This window comes from Bison bison, unplaced genomic scaffold (genome assembly GCF_000754665.1).
Source record: "Bison bison bison isolate TAMUID 2011002044 unplaced genomic scaffold, Bison_UMD1.0 scf7180017864333, whole genome shotgun sequence".
Taxonomy (NCBI): Eukaryota; Metazoa; Chordata; class Mammalia; order Artiodactyla; family Bovidae; genus Bison; species Bison bison.
This window is the reverse complement of record NW_011494905.1, coordinates 2,359,399-2,386,081: the sequence shown is the minus strand read 5'-3', so window position 1 is coordinate 2,386,081 and position 26,683 is coordinate 2,359,399. Positions and strand designations below refer to the sequence as shown.

Below are 26,683 nucleotides of genomic sequence, written 5' to 3'. Positions count from 1 at the left end.
CTCTCAAAACATTCTTACATCTGTCTCCATCTCTCTTGTCTCATCATTTCTCATCTGAGCACCCAATAAATTTTACTCAAACCTCAATTACAGCTCAAATAAAATTAAAATTTTAATTTGCTTACATGTCTGTCTTCCCTTAAAATTAAGCATCTCAATCAAGTAACAATTAGCTCCGTAACCCTAGTGCCTTTGTGTCCAGTGCCCAGACCAAGAAAAGCATCCAATAAACATCAGTTAAACAAATTTAAAAAAAGTTTTTATTGGCTACCTGCTAGACACTGAAATTAAAATACAGTCATCACCACCTCCACATAAACTACATTTCCTGCCCTCAAAGAGTCTTGAGACAAACTTAGCACCTAAGGCAGAAAACAAAATAGCTGAACAAATGTAATGAAATTAACGACAGAGTAAAGTTTATAATATTGGCCATATTTACACAAAGAGTCCCAAGAAAAGATACTGTGGCTAGAGTTAGAAATGAAGAAAGGTGCTGCTACCCACTTCTTTCCTTTCCCTGCTTCTCTCCTTTCCCCTGGAAAGGAGAAATGGTAGTGTGTAAGAGCACCCAGCTCAAATTGCAGCCCAAAGGAGCTTCTAGAAGAAAAGATGGCAGACAGGCAATCAGAAAGGAGGGGATGGTGAACCTGCCATCTTGAGTACTCAAATGATGTTAAACCCCAAACAAGATCTGTTCACAGTTACAGAAGATAAAGCTTGAGTTGGAGAAAGCCCTCAAATTTCTTTACCTCTCTTGGATGATTTTTGTTCTTCTAACAGAACAGACCTATGTATCAGAAGACAATCTCTTTGTGTTGGCCAACCAAGATGGGGCCAGACGTCTCCTTTTCAAAGTTAATACACACAGGTGTCCTTTTATCTCAAGGTTGATGAAATGATGCACATCTCACACTCCGTTCCTCTCACTGAATCTTCCCACCTGTTTTCATTCCTCATGAACAAATTCCTGGCCCTCAACATAGTTGCCTCAGAGCCCAACAGTCCCCAACATAGTCAGCCACCATCCTTAGCATTAATGGTACCTCACTGAGAGTCACTAGCAACCAGAAATCTCTCCTGCCAAAGTCATCAAAAGATGTCTTTGGGAAGGTCATGGCTATCCATATTAATAAAGGTTAGAGAGGAGTTCAAATGTGAGTACAAGGATCTGCCATCCCTGTGATACACTCTTTACACAGCTTTGCTCTCATCAGTTGTCAGGGTAACCAATCCTTAAGCTTCCTCATCAAGAGAAGCAAAACTTCCTATTACTCCAATAAGGCAAAATTGTATATGCATAATGAGTTCTAACTTGTGATTCACAGAGAGATAGGTTGGAAGTCCAAGTCCATTGTTTCCTAGCTCTGTTACCTAGGGCAACTTAGCTGAATTTTGGGGCCTCAGTTTATTCATTGATACAACAGGGATAGCGCTACCTCTATCACTGGGTTGTGGGGAGAATTAAATGACAAAAGAAACACCCAGCACACAATCAGTGTTCAAGGTGGCAGCTATTAATAACGTCATGGATCTTAGAATCTAGCGTAGGCAATCATTCAGCTGGTTTCCTTCTAGCAGGGTCTTAATGACTGCTCTTAGTCTGTAAGAAAGCTTATGCTGAGGTGTTTTTTTTTTTTTTTTTTTAACTGCTTCTGCTTTATGTTTTGGTTTCCTGGCCACGAGGCATGTGGGATCTTAGCTCCCTGGATGCTAAGGGATCCTTAGCAGGATCGAACCTGCACCCCCTGCATTGGAAGGTGAAGTCTTAACCACTGGTCTACCAGAGGAATCCCTATGCTGAGTTTTATCATCAAAGGTTGAGGTTGGAGACAAAAGGTCAATGGCCCAAGGTAAGGGGTTGAGCCTTCCTCCAGGCTCTGATGAGACAAGATTTCCAGACTATGATCTGTAATGTATGTGCTCACAGGATAGGCTTTGAGAACTTAAAGACAGGAAGACCTGGGAATCCTGGGAAGAGATAGAAAGACATGTGCCCACCAGCATTTCCTGCGAAACATAAAGTGCTCAGAGCCCTGATGGCAGGACTGGGGTTCTGGTGACTCAGAAGCTATGGAAGAGAGTGCAGGTTGCCCAGGACACATTGCTGGAAGCAATGGCCCCTGAATATCTACTCGCTTTGGCTTCTGCCACTCCTCCTTCCTGCTTTCCCTTCCAGGGTTATAATCCGTTCTGACTTTGCATAGCTCCTCAACTTCACCTCTGTTGAACCTTCACACACCCAAATCCTCCGCAGCATGTGCGTGCAGAGGGCAGTCACTAACCTGGCCCTAGGTCCTTAAAGCACACCGGCTTTGTGGTATAGCCGATTTCTTTAACGGGAGGAACAGGTATCTCTGAAGGCAGCTCATTTCATGTACAGATAGTTCTGAGTATACAGTTTTAGATTGTAGATTCACAATTCAGAATCTACTTCTCTTAACTTCTAAGTTTTAGTTCTAAGACTAATGAATTTTTAAAAGACGAAAGTCTTTGCACGATAAAATACACTGCATGCTAAGTTGCTTCAGTTGTGCCCAACTCTTTGAGACCCTATGGACAATAGCCTGTCAGACTCCTCTATCCATGGAATTCTCCAGGCAAGAATACTGGAGTGTGTTGCCATGCCCTCCTCCAGGGCATCTTCCCAACTCAGGGATCGAACCTGCATCTCCTGCATGGCAGACAGATTCTTTACCACTGAGCCACCCAGGAAGCTCCTATGATAAAATATCATCTCAGTTAATTCATGTCACAATAGTCACAGCTAATAGTTATTGCAGGCCAGCCATGACCCACACCTTACAGGCAGGAAAGTACCACATAGTATTTCCTGAACTTGCTAGACCTTAATACCATCTCGAGTACCTGCTATATACATTGCTCCCCAGACCCCACCCCAACCAGACTGAATCAGTGAGCCCCAGGTGACTAAGATCACACAACCTGGAGGCTGGAGGCCTAGTGGATCAAGTGTGCAAACCTGGGTCCACTACACGTTGTATCATTTACTCACTGTGTGACTTTAGGCAACGTATTTAGCCTATCTGAACCTTAGTCATGTATCTGTGACTTCAGAACGATGACACCTATCTTTAGGGTATGCCATAAACCACTTAGCAGAAAGCCTGTAGATAGTGATCACTGATCCTGATATGGCTCACTGATCCATAACAACTCTCTTATTTTTGCTCAGTGCTACACAATTCAAAATTAAAGTGCCCAAGACAAGGGAACATTTCATGCAAAGATGGGCTCAATAAAGGACAGAAATGATATGGACCTAACAGAAGCAGAAGTTATTAAGAAGAGGTGGCAAGAATACACAGAAGAACTGTACAAAAAAATCTTCACAGCGCAGATAATCACGATGGTGTGATCACTGACCTAGAGCCAGACATCCTGGAATGTGAAGTCAAGTGGGCCTTAGAAAGCATCACTGTGAATAAAGCTAGTGGAGGTGATGGAATTCCAGTTGAGCTATTTCAAATCCTGAAATATGATGCTGTGAAAGTGCTGCACTCAATATGCCAGCAAATTTGGAAAACTCAGCAGTGGCCACAGGACTGGAAAAGGTCAGTTTTCATTCCAGTCCCAAAGAAAGGCAATGCCAAAGAATGCTCAGACTACCACACAATTGCACTCATCTCACACGCTAATAAAGTAATGCTCAAAATTCTCCAAGCCAGGCTTCAACAATACATGAACCGTGAACTTCCAGATGTTCAAGCTGGTTTTAGAAAAGGCAGAGGAACCAGAAATCAAATTGCCAACATCCTCTGGATCATCGAAAAAGCAACAGAGTTTCCAGAAAAACATCTATTTCTGCTTTATTGACTATGCCAAAGCCTTTGACTGTGTGGATCACAATAAACTGTGGAAAACTCTGAAAGAGATGGAGATACCAGACCAACTGACCTGCCTCTTGAGAAACCTGTATGCAGGTCAGGAAGCAACAGTTAGAACTGGACATGGAACAACAGACTGGTTCCAAATAGGAAAAGGAATACGTCAAAGCTGTATATTGTCACCTTGCTTATTTAACTTATATGCAGAGTACATCATGAGAAACGCTGGGCTGGAAGAAGCATAAGCTGGAATCAAGATTGCCGGGAGAAATATCAATAACCTCAGACATGCAGATGACACCACCCTTATGGCAGAAAGTGAAGAGGAACTAAAAAGCCTCTTGATGAAAGTGAAAGAGGAGAGTGAAAAAGTTGGCTTAAAGCTCAACATTCAGAAAACTAAGATCATGGCATCTGGTCCCATCACTTCATGGCATAAAAATGGGGAAACAGTGGAAATAGTGTCAGACTTTATTTTTTGGACTCCAAAATCACTGCAGATGGTGACTGTAGCCATGAAATTAAAAGACGCTTACTCCTTGGAAGGAAAGTTATCACCAACCTAGACAGCATATTCAAAAGCAGAGACATTACTTTGCCAACAAAGGTCTGTCTAGTCAAAGCTATGGTTTTCCCAGTGGTCATGTATGGATGTGAGAGTTGGACTATAAAGAAAGCTGAGCGCCAAAGAATTGATGCTTTTTAACTGTGGTATTGGAGAAGACTCCTGAGAGTCCCTTGAACTGCAAGGAGATCCAACCAGTCCATCCTAAAGGAGACTGGTCCTGGGTGTTCACTGGAAGGACTGATGTTGAAGCTGAAACTACAATACTTTGGCCACCTGATGCGAAGAGCTGACTCATTGAAAAAGACCCTGATGCTGGGAAAGATTGAGGGCAGGAGGAGAAGGGGACAACAGAGGATGAGATGGTTGAATGGCATCATCTACTCGATGGACATGGGTTTGGGTGGACTCTGGGAGTTGGTGATGGACAGGGAGGCCTGGCGTGCTGCAGTTCATGAGGTCGCAAAGAATCGGACATGACTGAGTGACTGAACTGAAGACAAGGATTTATTTAAACTCAGATCTGACCATGTCTAAAGTCTAAGTGCCTACACGCAGCAATTAGAGAAGGCAGAATTAAATGGGCATGAGGCCCAGTGGCACAGAATGGCCTACATATCCAGGTCCTAGCTCCAAATTCACTCAGACTCAGCTCATATTGCATCCTCAGGAGCCACCATGGGGCAGAAGCCCTGGCCAACAAGATGCCCCCAGTACCACAGTTAAGGAAAGAAAGGTTAACCTGGATTTCCTCCTGCCTCTGCTTCTGGTTCTTCCCCTACATGCCACCCACCTCCCCTTCCTTTTGGGAATATTCAGAATGCCCAATTTTTCTCCCGGTGAGCACCCAGGTTTCCTGGGAGGCAGGCTGGGGAGAGTTTGAGACTGCAGGCTGGGTGCTTCGCTCCCCAACTGTGAGGCTTCACTTCTTTCCTCTGGGACCCTCTCTTTCTGCAGTGGGGCTCATTTTCAGGAATGCTCCTAGCACACAATCTGGTTCACCTGTCAATGAATCAAGAGCCCCACAGCTTTAGCCTATCACTTCTCTTTCTCTAAAGTCCCTGGGATTTTCAGTTAGTGCGGCCACCTGTAACTCATATTTAATAGTTTAATTGATAAGCCTTCATTCATTTGTTCACACAAATATATTACCCAAGTACAGGTGATATAGAAATAAATAGGGTCCAGTCCCTATTCCTGAGGCCTTAGAGAAAGGGGAAGATCCATAAACTGAAAGGCGGAAAGATCATGCAAGGTATCAAGAACTAAGGGCTGGGGGTGGTGCCAACTCAGAAGTCAGAAAAGGTAATGTTCACTCTGGGTTTTGAAGGATGAATAGGAGTTTACCAGGCAGAAAAAGGTATGCCCAACAGCAGGGGGAAAAAACAGTGCAAAGGCTGAGTCATGAAAGTGGGCCTGTTTTACTTAAGAAATATTAAGCTGTGAAGGGTAAAGGTATGAGAGCTGCAGAGATGAGAAACGGGGTTCAACAGGATTATCTGCTCAGACATTAAGGAGGTTTTCCAAGCAAGCAAGTGATGTTGCTAGATAATCTTCCCTAAACTCAGAGTTGAGCTCCTGGCACTAAAAAGGAGCTTTGGTAAAGCATGAAGAGGAGTCATTTCGGCTGACAGAGGGGAAGGAGCCAGAGCCATTTATCCTCACCCTTACGCTGGCCTGGAGCCCCACCATCTACTCCACCAAACCTTGACCCAACTGACACTGAACTCTAGTCAAGTCCCCGCTTACAGGGTGATGAGAACCACAAAATGAGAGACGGAGGAGCTGAGACCAACTGTAGGAACAAACCAAAGGAAAGAGGAGGAATTATTTTATGTCTGGTGGCTCATGGTGTCCTCAAAGGCATCCTCAAAGCCAGATGACTCTGGATTAGAATCCCATCTCCATTCTTTACTACTTACACGACCTTGTGTAATTCATTCCACCTCTCAGAGGCTGTTTTCTCATCCTTTACACAGAGCTAACAAGCTTTACCTCAAAGATTTGTTCTAAAGATTAAAACTACATCACTTATTTCAAGTGGCCAGCATAGCATCCAATGTAAAATGGTTCTCTAAATATTACTAAACTGATTTTAATATGTTCATTTTGTCTTAGAGGGGAGGAGGCCACCAGACTAAAGGACATTCAAAGAAAGGCGGGTGCCCCTGAAGCACCAGGATGGAGTCAGCCCCATGAGACACTCACTAAGCAGTTGTGAACTCCTAGGTGAGACCCTGATCCACCCCTTCCAAGTTTCTCTCTGCCCTCCGTGGCTGTTTGCAGTTTCTGTAGGACAGGATCACATTTCCCACCTAAGCCCCTGGGCCTAGGAGCGCTGGGGGCCTTGCAGCCCAGGACTTTTCAGAGGGCTCACATGACAACCTGGCAAGGCACAGCCATTCCCAGCAAAGGCATTAATACACTCCTTTTTCCACAAACTCTGGCAAACAGTCTAAAGTGACAAGTGAAAACATTGAGTCCAAATTCTCACTGGGGCTGAGGAGGCCAAAATAACTTGTCTATCAGGGCTAAATCATGGGGCTGAGTCACAGTTCTGCTCAGGGGTTGTGGCCAAATGAAATGGCTGATGATAAAGCTAAGAACTGAAGCAAAACCATGTTCCTTGAGGAATAAACTGCCCGTATAGCCTCTGAATGATTCAAGTGGAAAGTTTCCTCGATCCAGAGGCACAGAGAAAGGAGGCTGTAAGACATACTGGTTGAGGAACGAATTTAGCTGTGGACAGCATCTCAGCAACAGCCCAAAACACAGCAGCTACCACAGGCGGCCCAGAGACCCTGAGGTAGGGGACCTGAGGAAGCACAGGCTGATCCCCTGCAGGAGCAGGAAGACAAATAGAGTAGGTTTCAGTAGGATTTTTGTCTCCTTGTTTGTACCATTGTTTTGCTGTTGTTATAGTTCAGTCATTAAGTTGCGTCTGACTCTTTTGTGACCCCATGGACTGTAGCCCACCAGGCTCCTTTGTCCATGGAAATTTCCAGGCAAGAATACTGAAGCAGCATGCCATTTCCTTCTCCAGGAGATCTTTCTGACTCAGGGATCGAACCTTTGTCTCCCACATCACAGGGAGATTCTTTACCACTGAGCCACCAGGGAAGCCCTTGGTTGTACCATATCAGCACCAAACCAGTGCCTGGCTTCCAGGCACTCAGTTGTATGAATAAAGAAATACGTAGTGGGTATCAGGCAGCATGAGTTAGTAACTATGCAAATCTAAGCCAGCCCCTTATCCTCCTGAACCTCAGTCTTCTCATCAAGAAAATGGGACAATGACAACTACTTATAATGGTTCTTATAGGAATAATAAATGGAATAGCCCCTAAAAGAATGCTAAATAGCAGGCACTTTAGAAATGAACTTCTCAGAATTAGCCCTCAGTCTTCCAACAAAGTCCTTGAGTATCAGCTGTTGGCAATTTTCATTGGTAGAGGAGGGAGAAGGAGATTGGGAGGAACAGTGAAAAGAGAAGATAAAGTAACTAAAGGTCACACATCAAAGGAAGATAAAGACGACTCCTATGGTCACCTCTCCATGTGTGGCCCTAGACAAGTCACATATTTCTCTGGGTCTCAGAATTCTCTGATAAGAAGTGGAGCTAGATCTAAGCAGTGGTCTTCACGTTGTGGTCCAGGAAGCCTAGGGAATCTGTAGAGACCCTAAGGGGCCATCCTGCAGTAAGGAAGAAGTAGACAGGCAGGCCCCCAGGCAGCTTCAGGAAGCTTCCTACTGAAGGCAATCTTCTGAAGAAACAGTTCCACCCTCGGTCCTTAACTTTCTGAAAGCTAATGCTTTCTCCAAAGTTGCTGGCATCCTCCCAACCACCAGTTTTCTGCAGGAACCTGGTCTAGGACTCTCGTTTCAGGGTTATGCAACACAGGGTTCACAGCCAGGGCCTCCTTAAACTTTGCGGCCAAGGGACCTCACTCACCTTGAGTACCAGCCCTGAGTCCCCAGCCCTTCTTCAGTGTCTGCACTCACGCACCTTGTTGACTTCTGGCACTTCCCTCCCTGGAAATCTCTCACTACTACCTTCAATGGTGCTACCTTCCACCAGGATAAGTGTTCCACTTCTTTCTGGTTCCTCTCCTTCCTCCTGGGCAAGAGGAGTAGAACAAGGAGAGGCATGGAGGGGAGAGAAAAGCACACCAGGCAAGGGTAAAGCATGACAGGGAGGATGCTGTGGAGCCTGGCTTTGGACAGGCTGAATCTGAGGGGCTGGTTGAAGTACCACAGGCAGATGGGTAAAGCAGGTATGGACCTTAAGAGAAGAAGTTGGGACAGAGAGGTTTTCTCCCCTACCTGGCAGAATCTTCTCTCCCATCCACTTCTTCTTTCCTTGCCCCACTTCCCCTGTTCACACCAAGTCCACATCACCTAACATTAGGATACTTACGAACCTCCTAACCCATGCCCACTTCTCATCCCTCAGATAACACGAGATTACTCACCCAAGCCCAGCTCTGAATAGTCACGCTCCCCTCCTTGGAGACTTGAAATAGCATCTTCCCTGTTTGCTCCAGCCAGTCCAAATTCCTCAGTCTAGTATCCAAACCTCCCACCTTGCCCCAATCACCACCCCACTGTATGCAGATGCGCCCCTAGGCCACCTGAACAGCCAACCATCCCTGACTTTCCTGGCACTCTTTTCCTCCTTCAGTACACCTCACCACTCACCCCAAGTCCACCTGTGGAATCTTCACACTGCAAACAGCACCCGCAATCTCCTCTCTTCCCAGATCCTGCAACCACTCTTGCCAAAGCTTACAGCTGTGTGCGGATATTGGAGAGTATGCTTCCCTCCAGCTTGGCCAGTAATTTCAGTGCAATCAGCAGGTATTGCAAAAGCATGGCCCTTGCCTCATCAATTAGGAGCCACAGATAGAAAACTATCACCTGCCCTGCAGCAGCCACAGGTAACCTATAACCTGCAGGCTGTTATTTAGTTGCTAAGTCCTGTCCAACTCTGTGCGACCCCATGGACTGTAGCCCACCAGGCTCCCCTGGCTACAGGATTTCCCAGACAAGAATACTGGAGTAGGTTGCCATTTCCTTCTCCAGGGGGTCTTCCTGAACCAGGAATCAAACCTACATCTCCTGCACTGGCAGGCAGATTCTTTACTGTCAGTTGCCAAGGAAGCCCAACCTGCAGGTAGATCACATCTAACAATGTATCTTCAACAGGAAGCTTGTCAGCCTCCATCTCTGTTTGTTTCTCTTTATTGCCTTTTGCACCTAGCGCAGCTGTGGTCTCCAGCAGGCTCTCAGTAAATACTAACTGAATTAATTAATGAGATCCTTCTACAGGGAGCACAGAACTAATTCCATAAAAAATAATTACGGATCTATTACCATGAAAAATAATTTCTTGATTTTTCCAGTTGAAGATGACCCAACCGATGATGGAAATGTTCTAAAAGTGGATTTTAGTGATGGTTGTGCAACCCAGTAAATTTACTACAAATCACTGAATTTATTCTTAAAGCAAGTTAATTTCATGGAATACAAATCCTATCTCAATAAAGATGGTTTTTAAAAAACCCATGTGATGAATAACTCTACCATGGTGGCTCACTGTGTTTGGTTGAGTAATAAGTTGGCTGAGTCATGAGAACATTCAAAAACAAAGAAACAACAAAAAATGATGACCCAACCCTGTGAGGTGTGACCCTGAGCTTAGTCTCCATCCCCATGGGATCAGCAGCAGCTATAAATGAGGGATGAGTAACCTCACAAAACAGCCTGGGTTGTTGGGGTGGGGAGAGCGCTAGGATGACCGTGCATTGGGTCAGTCTATAGTCAGGACACAGCAGAAAGTGAAATGATCCTGTAGAATGTTCCACAAGGTCCTCTGCAGTAGATCAAGGCTAAGGAATAAGACTCCTAAGCCTTATTATTAGCCTTAAACAGAATCACTTTCCCAAGGAGGCATCCTCCGACCTCAGACTGGTTAACTCACCCAGCACCACAGAATTTCCTTTATAGAAATCCACAGTCCATGAGTATACACTTGGTTGTGTTATTAATCAATTCATATTTCTCTCTGTAGACCACATGCTGTATGAGGTCAAGGACTGTAGCTCTAGGGCTCATGGTGCCTAGTACAGAAGCAAGCACACCTTACATTCTTAAAGTTGACTGAATGCTGATTGAGTGAATGGACACTCATCTTTGATTAAAGTGGGACAAGGTATACAGACACCTCGTTTTCTTTCAGTGCAGTACTGCCGTGCAGCTGAGTATTCATAATTCTTAAGGGCCTCTGTAGAGGAGAAGGAACCAGCATTCTCTTGGGTAAGTCACTATACCACCCCTACTTATCCTTCCCAATCTACCCACTAGGTATGGTTACTGCCCTGTTTACAGGTAAGGAATCTGAGGCTCTGCATCTGTCAGTTTGTCATGGGAATTAAATCGGAAAAAGCACAAAGCACTTGTTATCCAGTATGATTGCTGTGTAATTCTTAGCTACCATTATTATTTTTCCCAGCACACTGAAGCCACCTCTCCACCTATAAGTAAAAAGAAGAGACGATCCCAAGCACAGAGAGGGCCTGAGGCCGTGGCAGCCTCCCTTGGCACCTCAGACCTCCAAACACTGAGAAAACTCATTCGGAGTCAGATCCAGACGTTTCTTCATCTCAGCTGCCAGGAAGTACGTATTTTGGCACATGGGGACCAAGGAAGGAAGGAATGGAGGAGAACTTACCCCAGAGGCTAGTAAAATATCAGCACAGGTTGTTTGCTCATCTGTGGGAAAACAATAGAAAAGAAAAAAAAAAAAAACCCTCTCCTGAAAAAAACACACAAGTCTATAAACTATCACTTTCCTAGAGCCACTCAGGACAATGAAGAAAGATCCTATAGCCAGGTAACTGGATCAGAAAACAAGTGAAGCCAGACTTCCAAGGCAGCTTCCAAGGAAGCCAGACTTCCAAGACAAACGGTGGGAGGGGGCTGTCAGCTTCCTTTTGCTTCTCACATTTAAAAAGTACAGGCTGGGGTCAAGATTATCACAGCCAACCCGAGAGCAGAAAGGGAAAGAGTTACACAACCAGCCACTAGAGAAACACAGATGAAGACCACAATGAGCTACCACTGCACACCTATTAGAACAACTGATATTAAAAAGAAGACACCCCCTAACTATTCTCCCATCCTGCCCTGCCACTCCCTCCCTTGGCAATCATAAGTTCATTCTCAAAGCCTGAGAGTCTCTTTCTGTTTTGTAAGTTCATTTGTATCATTTCTTTTTAGATTCCACATATAAGGGCTGTCATAAAATACTGCTCTTTCTCTGTCTGATTTACTTCATTCAGTAGGGAGTTCGGGATGGACAAGTACACACTGCTATATTTAAAATAGATAATCAACAAGGACTTACTGTATAGTACACGGAACTCTGCTCAATATTACATGGCAGCCTGGATGGGAGGGGACTTGGAGAGAGAATGCATACATGTGTATGTATGACTGAGTCCCTTTGCTGTTCACCTGAAACTGTCACATTGTTAATTGGCTATACTCCAATGTAAAATAAAAAGCTTTTTTTTTCTTAATTTTTGAAGAAATGTTTGTGTTCAAATTGATGAACTAGAGTGCTTTTTTCCAATGAAAAATAAAATAAATAAAAAAGGATGCTGCAAATGCTGATGAGGTGGAAAAGTACATCTTTCCTACATTGCCGGTGGGGACAGAAAACCATACAGTCACTCTAGAAAATAGTTAGGCAGTTCCTTAAAAAATTAAAAACACACTTGCCATACAACTCAGCAACTGCCCTCCTGAGCATTTATCCTGGAAAAATACACACACACACAAATTGGGGAGTTTCTTTTTTTTGGAAAAATAAAATTTGATGTTCATATAAAAACTTGTGCAAAACTGCTTACAGCAGTTGAATCTGTTATAGTCAAAAACTAGAAACAACCCAAATGTCCTTCAATGGATCAATAGTGAAACTGACACATTCATACAATGGAATAACACCCATCATTAAAAAAAAAAGAGCTAACTATTGGTACTCTCAACAACCTGGAGGGACCTGAAGTACATTCTGATGAATGAAAACAAGCCAGTCTCAGAAGATTGCATATTATATGACTCTATTTACAGAACACTCTGAAAATGACAAAATTATAGGGATGAGAAAAGCGAGAAAGGGCCAACCCAGCATAACAATGAATGGGTGGCATGAGGGAGACCTCTGTGTGGAATAGTTCTGCACCTTGATTGCAGAGGTGGCTCCACTAATCTAAACATGTGAGAAAATGAGACATTGTTCCACGCACAGCTGTACCCAAACTCAGATTCCTGGTTTTGATACTGTACTATAACTGTGTAAGATGAAACCAGGGGAAGAAACTGAAGGATACACTAGACCTCTCTGTACTATCTTTGCAACTACAACTGAACCTATAATTGTTTCAAAATTAAAAGTTATAAATAAATAAAAGAGGTGCACAGCCAGTAGCAGGGCATCTGGGATTCCAGCCCACACCACATTCTTCCACTCGCCAAATCCCAGGGCTCCAATCAAATGGCTTACAATTGGGCCTGCACCATGATGTTGCACATATCCGTGCCTTTGCACATACAAATTCCTACCTACACTGCCCTTCTCCTGCCTAGCTAACGTATAATTTCCTTTAAGCCCCAATTCACATACCTTTACCTCCTGAAAGATTCCCTGACTTCGCATCCTAAGATTACTGATCTTCCTTTGTACTCCCTGAGCACAGCACTATTCAACTGAATTGTAATTGCTAATGTGTTACTGCTTCCCACCAAAAGCAAGTCACAGAATTAGAAAATATATTTGCAAAGTCTCCAATTAAAAACACTGGTCTGTAGAATATATAAAGAACTTTTACGATCCAATCACAAGAAGACAGTCCAATTTCATTTAATGAACAAAAGATCTGAATAGCTGCTGCTGCTGCTAAGTCGCTTCAGTCGTGTCCAACTCTGTGCGACCCCATAGTCGGCAGCCCACCAGGCTCCCCCGTCCCTGGGATTCTCCAGGCAAGAACACTGGAGTCTGTTGCCATTTCCTTCTCCAATGCATGAAAGTGCAAAGTGAAAGTGAAGTCGCTCAGTCGTGTCCGACTCTTCACGACCCCATGGACTGCAGCCTACCAAGCTCCTCCGTCCATGGGATTTTCCAGGCAAGAGTACTGGAGTGGGTTGCCATTGCCTTCTCCTAAGGAAAGAACTACTGATGCACAAGCACAGATAAGTATCAAAATACTTATGGTGAGTGTAAGATGAAAATATGCTGTATTATGCAATTTATGTAAAGTTCTAAAAAATGCAAACCAATTTACAGCAATAAAGCAGATTAGTGGTTGTCTAGGGATGGGAGGCTGGAGAAGGCAATGCCACCCCACTCCAATACTCTTGCCTAGAAAATCTCATGGATGGAGGAGCGTGGTAGGTTGCAGTCAATGGGGTCACTAAGAGTCAGACATGACTGAGCGACTTCACTTTCACTTTTCACTTTCATGCATTTGAGAAGGAAATGGCAACCCACTCCAGTGTTCTTGCCTGGAGAATCCCAGGGACGGTGGAGCCTGGTGGGCTGCCTTCTATGGGGTCGCACAGAGTCGGACACGACTGAAGCGACTTAGCAGCAGCAGCAGCAGGGATGGGAGGCAGGACACAGAGGGGGCAGAAGGGAAGGATTAGGTGAAGGAAGAAACGGGAGGATAATGGTTATGTTCACTGATTTGTGTGGAAAATTTCATAAGTTTATGCATATGTCAAAACTCACTAAGTTTCACGACTTAAATATATGCAGGTTTTTTTCTCTCAATTATATCTCAATAAAGTTGCATGGGAAAAACGTGATGGTTGTCATCTAATAAGCAGCTACCTTGTGGGCAGAACATTATAAAAATAATCATTAATCTGGGTTTCCCTGGTGGCTCAGTGGTACAGAATCTGATTGCAATGCAGGAGACCCAGGTTCAATCGCTGGGTTGGGAAGATCCCCTGGAGAAGGAAATGGCAACCCCCTCCAGTCTTCTTGCCTGGGAAAACCCATGGACAGAGGAGCTTGGCGGGCTACAGTCAATGGGGTCTCAGAGGAATAGGATGTGACATAGAGACTAAGCCAGCAAAAGGAAAAAAAAAATTATAATTATTAACCTTCACTCAAGGTAGGTGTTACTCAGCCCAGTTTACAAACGAGGAAACTGAGTCAGAAAGACAAGGTAATCATGCAGCTACTGTGAAGCCTGGCTCAAACCTAAATCAAATGTCTCCAAAACAGAAGCAGGGCACCTTACGCCACCATGAGCTCAATCAACGCCCTTCTCTACCCTTCCAAGTGTATATATATATACCTTAAAAGGTCCTCAGATAACATCTTCTCAGCTTGTTTCACTGACCTAGAAAGCCAAGCTCCTGATGAAGGAAGAGGACTTAACTCTAAGAGTACCAGAAGGGCTTGTCAGATACAGATGAGGGTCTGGGGGCGGGGGGAGGCAGGGCTGGCACCTGGAGGACACCCACCTGTGCCCTTGCCAGGTGCAGACAAGGCTCAGTGAGCACATGGCCTCGGGAGCAGCACCCTCTCACAACCGGTATCCCTCCCTCCCCTGGAGCACACACCTTCTCCTCAGCAACTACAACTGCTAACCACAGCTGTGGGACCAGGCTTCTTAAAATGAAAGTGTGGGACCAGATGGCCTCTACAGTCCTTTCTACTTTTGTAATTTTCCAAACTACAGTTCTACACAGTACCCTGGTGCCCTGCCTTCTCCCCATCCCCTCTTGCAGGCTACTTAAAGGAGGTGGCGAAAAGGAGCCAGAAGGTTCAGAAAGCGAGGGAGAGGGCAGAGGTTGGGGTTCCATTATGCTAATTTAATTAGTTCTAATCTGCTGACAGCAGGGCCTGGAAGAAAGAGCCTCTGTTTAAGTTTCACATTTGGCAGGAAGTGCCCCTGCTCCTCTCTAACCCCAACGCCCCCTCCTCCCCGCATCAGAGCCTGTGAGTCTAAAGCTCTGATTTCAACCCTGGCTCTCAGGTCCAGCAGCGCCCGGGCTTCCTTTTCACACTTCTCTTGATTTCTTGATTTTTCCAGGAAGGAAATTTGCCCCAGATGTCGGTCCATAAATGGAGAGCTTTCATCAGCCCGGATGAAAGGGTGTTAGTAATTCACAGATTTCCCCAGAAGCAAGAGCCAAAAGGAGAAGTTCCAGCCAGTTTGTCTCCATCAATAAACCAAAGGCTTACCAATCAATTAAAGCCCCTCCCCTCCACGGGCAGGAAAATTTACAACATGCAAAACATTTCATTTTCACTCTTATGGGACTCACTTTATGGGATAGTAAGAACAGAAACTCAGTCATTTATTCAATTAATGATTATGAAGCACTTAGAGTTCACAGGGGAGGAAGCGGAGGGATACACAAGTGAAGTGACCTGTCCTGTGCCTCCCAGCGTGGGGGGCAGGAGTGGGGGCGGGGGAGGTCCATCAGAATCTCCAAAGCAAAACGTCCCTCGTTTGCAGCCTTGGCTAATTTCAGTGGTATCAGTTTTCCCACTGTAGCCAATTTCAAGTCGCCAATTTTTAACAACCAATTTGCAAAATTCCGGAATATTTAAAATCAGCTCAGGATAGCCTCCAGAGGGGAGGTGAGTTCTCCTAGCTTTTGAGTATTCCCTCCGCCTCCCCCCTCTGCCTCCACGCAGGAAGAGCCAACATGCCGTGGAGGCCTAAAGAGTAATTTTAATGGAAACTACCTGAAGCTCTGTTAGGGTTTCAGGCGTGTTTTCTTTTCTTCCGTGTCTTCTTTTCTTCCTCGTCATTATTTCTCCATTTTACTTTTATAATCAGAACATATCTAAGTAATTTAAGTAATTTTTTAGGAAGCTTAGTGGACTATTTTGCAATAACCTCTCCAGGTAATTTCTGTCACTATATTCCTTGGGGGGTGGGGGTGAGGTAGTGTTTCCTAAAAACTCAACTTCCCCAGCAGAACAGAGCTGGTGCACCAATGTTAAGCATTCCCTGAGCTTGGTGCAGTCTTATCTGAAGGATAAATTCATTCCCTTGGGAGTTCAAATTTCACCCGCAATTGAGAAAACACAACTTTCTGTTAAGAGTCCAGAAGACCTGCCCTAAAAAATCAAAACCTCTTAGGCCACCAAATGACCTTGCCCCTGGTTGGGCTGAAATAGAAGCTGATGGTTTGAACCAGAAACAAGTGGCCTTTATCTCCTGCTCTTGAGAGGATGAAGTGTCCAACACCCCATCCAGCACCCCAGGAGGCATTTTACCTTCTTGGTCCCCAGGCTAGGATTTGAGGGCTCTTACCTCAGCGATAGGACACAGGCCTTGCCCCAGGGCTTGGGCAGGCTCACGTGGGCCAGTTCATTTCAGCTGCAGTCTACAACTTCACTGCTTCTCCCTGGGCTGCTCTCTGCAGATCTCAGCACAATTCACTCTACACTGCCTGCAGGAAGGGGAAAAAAAAAAAAGCAAAGACAAGTTATCGGCTAAGCATCAGAGGCACACATGTTAATACACACAGGAGGAAAAACACCCTTGCTCCTCCCATCCGTGGTCACTCCGGCCACTTCAGAGCCCCTTCCAGAACTCCAGCCTCCTTCCCAGGGTTCAACTTGGCCATCTGTTCACCCAGACCTACCCCTTCTGGAGCTGAGCAATTTCAGAGTGAGCTGCAGATTAAGCAAAGCAAACTCTTCTACAATCACTTAATCCTCATGCTACTTGCTATTATTGGTAAGAAAAGCAAGAGTAAGAAAGCATTAGTTCTGGCCCTGAGTCTAATGTTTAGCTAAGGTTTGTGGACAACCGATTTCCATCAACAAATACATCCAACTGGCTCACAGTCTCCCTCTGACCTATAGTAAATTCTTTATAATGTTACAAATGTGAATTCAATTCCTAAACTTATTGGGGAACATTTTTAACTGAATCTAAAGTTTCATCCTGTATGTTATTATTGTGTCTGGGTGGCTAGTGTTTGTTTTTAAAGTAATTGTTGTTTTTCTTTTTTTTCATTGAGTGATAGTTTTATTTTATTTTTTTTAATTTTTATTTTATTTTTAAATTTTACATAATTGTATTAGTTTTGCCAAATATCAAAATGAATCCGCCACAGGTATACATGTGTTCCCCATCCTGAACCCTCCTCCCTCCTCCCTCCCCATACTTTGTTTTTCTTAGTGCCAAAGAAATGTATGTTTAATCTTGAAATTTTAGAAAATGTAGCTGTCAAAAGGAGGGAAAAAAGTTACCCTCTCTTGTCCAGCCAAGATAACTATAGATAACACACCCTTCCTGGTTTTATTTTGTTATCTGGACTTCTTACAAAGATCCAATAAAGTCATGGTTTAATAATCATATTAAAAGTATATGCCTCTGAACCCAAAAGCTGAACAATTAAGTCATCTTCAACTCTTTTTTTTTTTTTCAAATTACACATTTGTTGTTGCTGTTCAGTCGCTCAGTCATGTCCAACTCTTTGTGACACCATGGACTGCAGCACACCAGGCTTTCCTGTCCTTCACCAACTCCCAGAGTTTGCTCAAACTCATATCTATTGAGTCAGTGATGCCATTCAACCACTTCATCCTCTATCGTCCCCTTCTCCTCCTGCCTTCAATCTTTCCCAGCATCAGGGTCTTTTCCAATGAGTCAGCTCTTCACATTAGGTAGCCAAAGTATTGGAGTTTCAGCATCAGTCCTGCCAATGAATATTCAGGGTTGATTTCCTTTAGGATTAACTGGTTTGATCTCCTTGCAGTCCAAGGGACTCTCAAGAGTCTTCTTCAACACCACAACTCAAAAGCATCAATTCTTCAGCATTCATCCTTCTTTATGGTCCAACTCTTACATCCATACATGAGCACTGGAAAAACCATAGCTTTGACTATATGGACCTTTGTCAGCAAAGTAATGTCTCTGCTTTTTAATACACTGTCTAGTTTTGTCATAGCTTTTCTTCCAAGGAGCAAGCGTCTTTTAATTTCATGGCTGCAGTCACCATCTGCAGTGATTTTGAAGCCCAGGAAAATAAAGTCTGTCACTGTTTCCATTGTTTCCCATCTATTTGCCATGAAGTGATGGGACCAGATGCCATGATCCTCATTTTTTTAATTTTTTGACTTTTAAGCTACCTTTTTCAGTCTCCTCTTTCACCTTCACCAATAGGCTCTTTAGTTCTCTTCCCTTTCAGCCATAAGGGTGGTGGTATCTGCATATCTGAGGTTATTGATATTTCTCCTTACAATCTTGTTTCCAGCTTGTGCTTCATCCAGTCCAGCATTTCACATGATGTACTCGGCACAGAAGTTAAATAAGCAGGGTGACAATATACAGCTTTGACATACTCCTTTCCCAATTTTGAACCAGTCTGTTGTTCCATGTCAAGTTCTAACTGTTGCTTCTTGATCTGCATATAGATTTCTCAGGAGGCACGTAGGTGGGCTGGTATTCCCATCTCCTTAAAACTATGGGGGAAATCCATAGTTATTTCCTTAAGACACAGTCTTAAGAAGTCAAATTGCAGAGTCAAAGAGTTTCCAAATTTCTCGGGCTTTTGAACAGTCTTGGCAGGCTCTCTGCAGAACTATCATACCACACAAACTCCCAGGAGTGGAGAACTCTGCCCATTCCTCTAACACTCCTCTCCTACCCCAGCCCCTCCCTCACCCACACCCTTGCTCACCACATGTAACATTTCTAGTGGAAACAAGTGTAGAGTTTGGGGCACCCAGGTTTTTCATATTTCATACTCATACTCAGCTTGCTGCTGCTGCTGCTAAGTCGCTTCAGTTGTGTCCGACTCTGTGCGACCCCATAGGCGGCAGCCCACCAGGCTCCCCCGTCCCTGGGACTCTTCAGGCAAGAACACTGGAGTGGGTTACCATTTCCTTCTCCAATGCATGAAAGTGAAAAGTGAAAGTGAAGTCCTCAGTCGTGTCCGACTCCTAGCGACCCCATGGACTGCAGCCCACCAGGCTCCTCCATCCATGGGATTCTCCAGGCAAGAGTTCTGGAGTGGGGTGCCATTGCCTTCTCCGCACACTCAGCTTAGGCCAAGGCTAAAACAAGAACCAGGATGAGAAAATGAGTTCCCCTAATCAAGCTTTGGGGAGGGGGGATGCATGAGTAAGAATTGGTACAGAGGGAAAAAGTGAAAAATCCAATGAAGAGAGGAATGGTGTTACACAAGGATATTGTCCAGAAGAAAGAGACCCTGAGATGCTAAGAGAAATAAGAGGAAGCACAGATGGAAGCACAGATGCTGGGAACTGACATCAGATGAAACTGAAGTTGAAGTGAGCCATTTGAGGGGTGCAAATGTCAAAATCTCACAAAGATTCATGGCAGAACAGAGCAAACAACAAAGGAATCAAGCGAGATAGAAAAACAAAAAATCACTTGTGGCACCTGTGCACTTTGCTGCTGTCTGTAATTAATACCAACAAAACAACCAAGAGCCAGAGTCACTGTGGGGAAAGTGAACCAGGCCAGGAAGAGTTACTGCCTGCAAACACAGCTAAGCTTGTGGCTATCTGGGAGGCTGCCAATAAGGAACCTTCTCCAGGAAACAGGAGCAAAGTGCCCCCAGGGCCAGAGAACAATGAAACTGCTTACCTGCCTGCCTCATTTACATGAAGGAGGCCCCTACTCTCCATCTCTCTCTGGCCAGCCTCTCATAACTTGTCTTTTGCTCTAGGCCAAACCTTCAGTGATAAATGGTTAATACACCTTGTAATCTGTCTAAAGAGACTGAATGGATTTCTGTGTCCCCGTGACCCAGGCAAAGACCAACCCTGCTGTCTTTCCTCCCCATGCACCGTGCACTCTGGCCACAGTATTCTGCAGACTAGTGAGGAAATGTGAGGTCCCTTTATTGTTTTCTAAATCCTTTGGAAGATGGCTTGCAGACCTCCCATATTACTCAAATAGGCAAGTCATTCTATCTGCCTACCCTACTGCTACCCACTTATACAATACTTGGGCCTCTGCTTATGGACAAAGGGTAGAACTTTGATTTTAAAGCAACTCACTATACTATGGAGCAAAGATAAGTCTCTTCGACAAGTGGCACTGGGAATGTTGGACAGCCATATTGATATAAATCAATGAAGTTAGACACACCCTCACACCATACATAAAAATAAACTCAAAATGGCTTAAAGACTTAAATGCAAGACATGACACCATAAAACTCCTAGAAGAGAACACAGGCAGAACAGTCTCTGATATACATAGTACCAGTGTTTTCTGAGGTCGGTCTTCCTAAGCAATAGAAAAAAAAAGCAAAGATAAACATATGGGACCTAATCAAACTTATATACTTTTGTACAGCAAAGAAAACCATAAATGAAAGGAAAAAACCACCTTCAGACTGGGAGAAAATATTTGCTAATGATGTAACCAACAAGGGCTTAATTTCCAAAATATACAAACAGTTCATACAACTCAATAACAAAACAAACAAATAAAAAAAAAAACACACAACCCAGTTGAAAAGGCAGAAGACCTAAATAGACATTTCTGTAAAGAAGACATACAGGTGGCCAATGGGCACATGAAAAGATGTTCAACATTGCTAACTACTAGAGAAATGCAACTCAAAACTACAATGAGGTGTCACCTCACACCAGTCAAAATGGCCATCATCAGAAAGTCCACAAATAATGAATGCTGGAGAGGCTGTGGAGAAAAGGGAGCCCTCCTACACTGTGGGTGGGTGGGAATGTTACTGAGTCCAAGCTCATGCTGCTCACCACAGGACAGGCCGATCAATCAAGAGATGAGTTGTTGTGGCAAAGAATAACAACTTCATTCAGAAAGCCAGCAGACAGAGAAGATGGTAGACTCATGTCCCAAAGAACCATCTTGCCTGAGTTAGAATTTAGGCTTCTTTTACACTAAAAGGGGAGAGAGTAAAGTCAATCATTTCCTGGTCACTTCTGGATCCCAGTCAGCCTCCAGAGGGAATGTGTTCTTTCCTTCCTTCCTGAAGTCATTCACAGATGGGCCTTGTCAGAATATTTCCTATGAGCTAGACAAAAGTATTTTAGCCTAAGACTCATTATCTGGGAGGCAAGTTTCCCTGAGATGAGCCATTATGCATAATTTAAGCTTATAGGCAACATCCCTTTAATAACTAACTTATATTAGAATACAAAGGTTCTTCCCTGTTACAGGAATGTAAACTGGTGGAGCCACTATGGAAAGCAGTATGAAGGTTCCTTGAAAAACTAAAAGTAGATTTACCATATAATCCAGCAATCCCATTCCTAGTCATATATCTAATTTGAAAAAATACATGCACCCCAGTGTTCAAAACAACACTATGTTAGTCAGCCATCAAAAAGAATGAAATAATGCCATCTGTAGCGACATGGATAGACCCAGAGGTTATCATACCAAGTAAAGTAAGTCAGAGAAAGACAACTATCACATAATATCACTTATATGTGGAATTTAAAAACATGATACAAATGAACTTATTTACAAAATAGAAAAAGACTCACAGACACAAAGGCAAACTTATTGTTAACAAAGAGGAAAAAGGTGTAAGGGAGGGAGGGATAAATTAGGAGTTAGGGATTGGCAGACAAATTACTATAAATAAAATGGATAGATAACAAGGTCCTACTGTGTAGCATAGAAGACTATATTCAGTATCCTCTAAGAAACCATAATGGAAAAGAATATGAAAAAGGAAAAAAAATATATATATATGAATCACTTTGCAATACACCAGAAACAACACAAAATCGTAAATCAACTATACGCCAATATAAATTAATTAATTAATAAACAAAAGCAACTCTCCCATAAATAAGGGAGTTGGATCAGTCAGATGCTTTCAACATTGCAACTATGAAAAAAAAGACCACAGTCAGTTGGCGGTAGACTCAGAGCTTAAAGGAAAGGTAGTGAGCACAAGATGAGAAGCAAATGCCACACGTGAGATCAGGTGACAGGCCGGTGGGGCCCTGCAGAGGGAAAGGAAGCTGGTCAACAAAGAGAACAGGGCAGAGGCCCGCAGAGAGACAGACAGGAAACCCTGCATCCCCAGAGAAGGTAGATGCTTGGAAACTTTCTAGTGGCTGCAAGGCTCGTCTGTACTTTGTATGTTCCTTCCTGTAATCCCTTCAATGGACCCCTGAAAAGCTCGGTTTAGACCAGCCCTAGGGATCCCAGCTGCCTCTGACCCACTACAGCCCTACAAGGCTGTGAGACGGGAGGGCCTCAGTTGTGTGATAGGGCTGTAGCCATCCACTGCGGCTGCTCAGAAGCGTTTGTGTTCTTTTTTTTTTTCCACTTCCTTTTTTTCACTTCCTTCCAAACACTGTGACTGGGCCTTTGACAGATGAGGCAATGGGAAAGAACAGTTCTGGATTGCAAGTGTACTTTGCAGAAACATGAGAAATAAATAACAGAGCTTGTTATTTATAACCAACAATAGAGACTTCGGGTTTTTCTTTATAAGAATTTTCTATTAAGTGGCTTAAACCAACTCTTCCTATCACCCTATGGGGATCATACATTCAGCTGGTCCCAGGGTCTCCTTGCAGCCCCCTTGTCCCTGAGCCCCCTATATACTTATGCACTTCCTTGTAGTTTCAGTACAGTGCCCATTTAAAGCAGGACACCCCTGTGATCTGCATCTTCTGCTCCCGGAACCCCCTCCCACCCCACAAGGATCATTGGCTTGACATCAAGACGTAGTTTCACTTCTCTCCCCGAGCCAACCCACCTCCTTCCTCTTCCTCAGGGTCTATTCTCCACATGATCTCTTTCTGCCATCATTCCTGCCCGCCCTGGCCCTATACCTTATAGCCTCTGGCAACTAATCCCCCTCCTCCTCTGTGTGAAGTCAGACACAGAAGCACTCAAACCAAACTCTAACAAAGAGACCAAATGAGAGTCTGCCTAGACCTCATGAACTCCCACATGCTCCCAGTAAGTGTGAGGCAAATGTAACCCTCACTGTGTGAGGCCCTGACTCCAGACCAACTCCAGGATTTAAAGATCCCACCCAGAACTAAAGAAGTTCATAAAATGAGCCAAGAATACAGCCTAAGAAATTCACAGCCCAGCATACCCACAGGTGAGCCTCCTCCTGGCAAGACATTAGTAAAGAGCTCAGTTTTGAGTCAGAGAATGAGAGAGCTAGAGTTAGAGCCCTGATCCCAGGTCCCTGGCTTAAATGAACAATCACCACAAGGCACACAGGAGCCTTGGGGTAAAAGATAATCCTATTAACCCTGGATCCATTATTCCACATTATCTGGGATGGGAGCAATTGTTCTGTGTTTAGACTTGGAAGCTCAGCAAGCTAAGCACTTTATCGATCCTTAGGCCTAAAACATTCCAGGATCTGGGTCTCCACAAGTTTGCTGAACCCTGCAGTCTAATCAAAAGACACTACACTCAAAAAAATACAGTAAGAACTTTTGCTACAATCAGCAAACTTCATGGATTATTTGCACCACCACCCCCCAAATTCCCCCCTCCCAGAGCTCTTGCCCCTACTGAATGGTTCATCTGTGGGGCCTGGCCCCTACATTATGGGGTGCCCACCCTAGACTAAGGGTTATCCAATGTACCTCTTCTTTTGTTTAAATATATCAGTAATGACTATGTACCAGACACTTTATGTAGTAAATTATTTATTTATTCCTCACACCCTCCTATGAGACAAGGAATTTCTCTATTTTCAAATGAGGAATCAGAGCTTAAGGATCTAGCCCAGGCAAAAGCTGGTGAGTGACTAAACCAGAATTCCATACACTAGCCTGCCTTCCCCTCCAGCGTTTGGGGAGAGCTAGGCCAAGCTCTTTCAGTAAAAGAGCTGAAATTAAAATTGAGTTGAGCACAGCGTATACAGGTTCCGACAAAAAGAAAATGGAGTAAAAAGTGATTTTCCAAGAACCAGAAAAGGGAAGTTCTTTTGCCACCGCCATATGCACACTATCCAAAGCAGGGTGCTCCTGCTCAGAACTTGGACTGTGTTGTTACCATGTTCTCTGCAGCGGTCACTCCATTTTTACCCTGCTTATTTCAGGTGCCAATCTGGATACATGATGAGACGCTAAGCCCTCCAAATACATGATTTCAGGCCTTGCCCCACTCCTCCACACCCCTAATTTCTGCTGCTCAAATGCAATGACTCTCAACCCTTTTATTTACTTTTGGTTATATCCATCTATCTAAATAGCCTGCTTATATGGGTGTATTTTTTTTTCCAGTGTTAAATATTCTCCACTGACTTCCTACTACAGAAAATGAGGATTTAGCTCTTTTTTTAACCACATCCTACAGACCTCTTCTCCTTCCCACATTCTCCTAAAAGCTTTATGCCATTTTTTTTTTTAATTAAGTCAACACTAGAAGCTTCATAGTTATGACCAGATAAATGATTGTTCACAGCTGGGCCATGGAGCCATGTTATGATTAATCCACTTTGTGTACATTTCTTAGTTGTCATTTCTGGAGGCCACTATTGTCTCTTCTGTTAATTTGCTGAATTTTCTAGATAGCTATCACTAATTTAGGCCTCAACTTTTCAACAATTCTTTTTTTTGTTGTTTTCAGTTTCTTGGAGCTCTCCCCTCTGGAAACTTCTGTTCTCCTACTCCAACCTGAGCTGGTTGCTCTTGGAGCTGAAAGGAAGAATTCATTTATTTCCGTCTTAATTTACTCTCTAAATGTGAAGGAACATATCCATAATAGCTTCCTTCAGAAAGGGAAGTAAAATAATTGAGACTTCTCATACATGAAAATGCCATTGTCCCACCCTTACATTTGATTAATAATTTGTCTCAGTATAAATCCTCAGTTGGAAACAAATTATCTCAGAATTTTAAAGGTGTGGCTTCATTCTCTTCTGGCTTCTAGCATAGACTAAGATTCTTATCTTAGATCTTGTATATAATCTTATATATAATTCTTATCTTAGATCTTACATATAATCAGTTTGAGGTTGGTTTTGTTTTTGTTTTCCTGTGCCAACAGGCTTTTCTTCTTTCCCCTATCCCCCCAAGAATGATATGCTTTGGTATCTGTCCTTTCTCATTCTTAACTCTGGATACTCAAATGAGTTTTTTAATCAAGAAGCCATGTCCTTCAGTTCTGGGAATTTTTTTTTCCCATTGTTTCTTTGATGACTCTTCCCTTCTATTAGCTCTATTCTCTTTTTGTATAAGTCCTACTATTCAGATGTTGAACTTCTTAGAATGATCCTTTCTTATTTTTCACATCACAGCCTTTTTTTTTTTACTTCTTACAAGGTTTCTTCAACTTTATATTCCAAACCCTCTCTCAATTCATTTATTTCTGCTATCATACTTTTAATTTCCAAGAGTTCCTTCTTATTCCCTGAATACGCGTGTTTTTTTTTTTTAGTCTTTATTTTTATTAATGGGATAGTGAACGGTTATTGCTGAACCACACAAAGACGCTGGGATTCTTGGCCTCTGGAGGAGAAGAATTCAATCTGGGGCCAGAGACAAGGCTTGATCACTCAGAGCTTTTGTGTAATAAAGTTTTATTAAAGTATAAAGGAGATAGAGAAAGCTTCTGACATAGGCATCAGAAGGGGGCAGAAAGAGTACCCACTTGCTAGTGTTAGCAATGGAGTTATATACTCTCCAGTGAATCCAAAGAATGTCTGGAGGTTGTAATGACCTCACCAGACCTACTCCCATAATTTACATTTTAAGATAACAGAATTAGCCAAAAGGTTTAATCCAGAGACTGTCCTCAGGCAGGATAAATTATTGTTACATAATCCTTGTAAAGATCAGACCTACTCCCATAATTTGATTATATTATATTATGTTTGATTATATTATACTCAGATTGATTATATTCTTTGCAGCCAAAGATGGAGAACCTCTATACAGTCAGCAAAAACAAGACCAGGAGCTGACTGTGGCTCAGATCATGATCTCCTTATTGCCAAATTCAGACTTAAATTGAAGAAAGTAGGAAAAACCACTAGACCATTCAGGTATGACCTAAATCAAATCCCTTATGATTATACAGTGGAAGTGAGAAATAGATTTAAGGGACTAGATCTGATAGATAGAGTGCCTGATGAACTGTAGACGGAGGTTCATGACATTGTATAGGAGACAGGGATCAAGACCATCCCCATGGAAAAGAAATGCAAAAAAGTAAAATGGCTGTCTGGGGAGGCCTTACAAATAGCTGTGAAAAGAAGAGAAGCGAAAAGCAAAGGA

At 43.5% G+C, this 26,683-nt stretch overlaps 1 protein-coding gene across 2 annotated transcripts in view; it reads right to left on the bottom strand.

The window, feature by feature from the left end:
- The window catches only part of ST6GAL1 (ST6 beta-galactosamide alpha-2,6-sialyltranferase 1), a 153,026-nt gene that overhangs the window by 91,697 nt on the left and 34,646 nt on the right, over positions 1 to 26,683 (bottom strand). For both annotated transcript variants that reach the window (XM_010853906.1, XM_010853907.1), the window contains exon 2: positions 16,758 to 16,896. The gene's annotated coding sequence lies outside the window, so the exon portion shown is untranslated. The remainder of the gene's footprint in view (positions 1 to 16,757; positions 16,897 to 26,683) is intronic.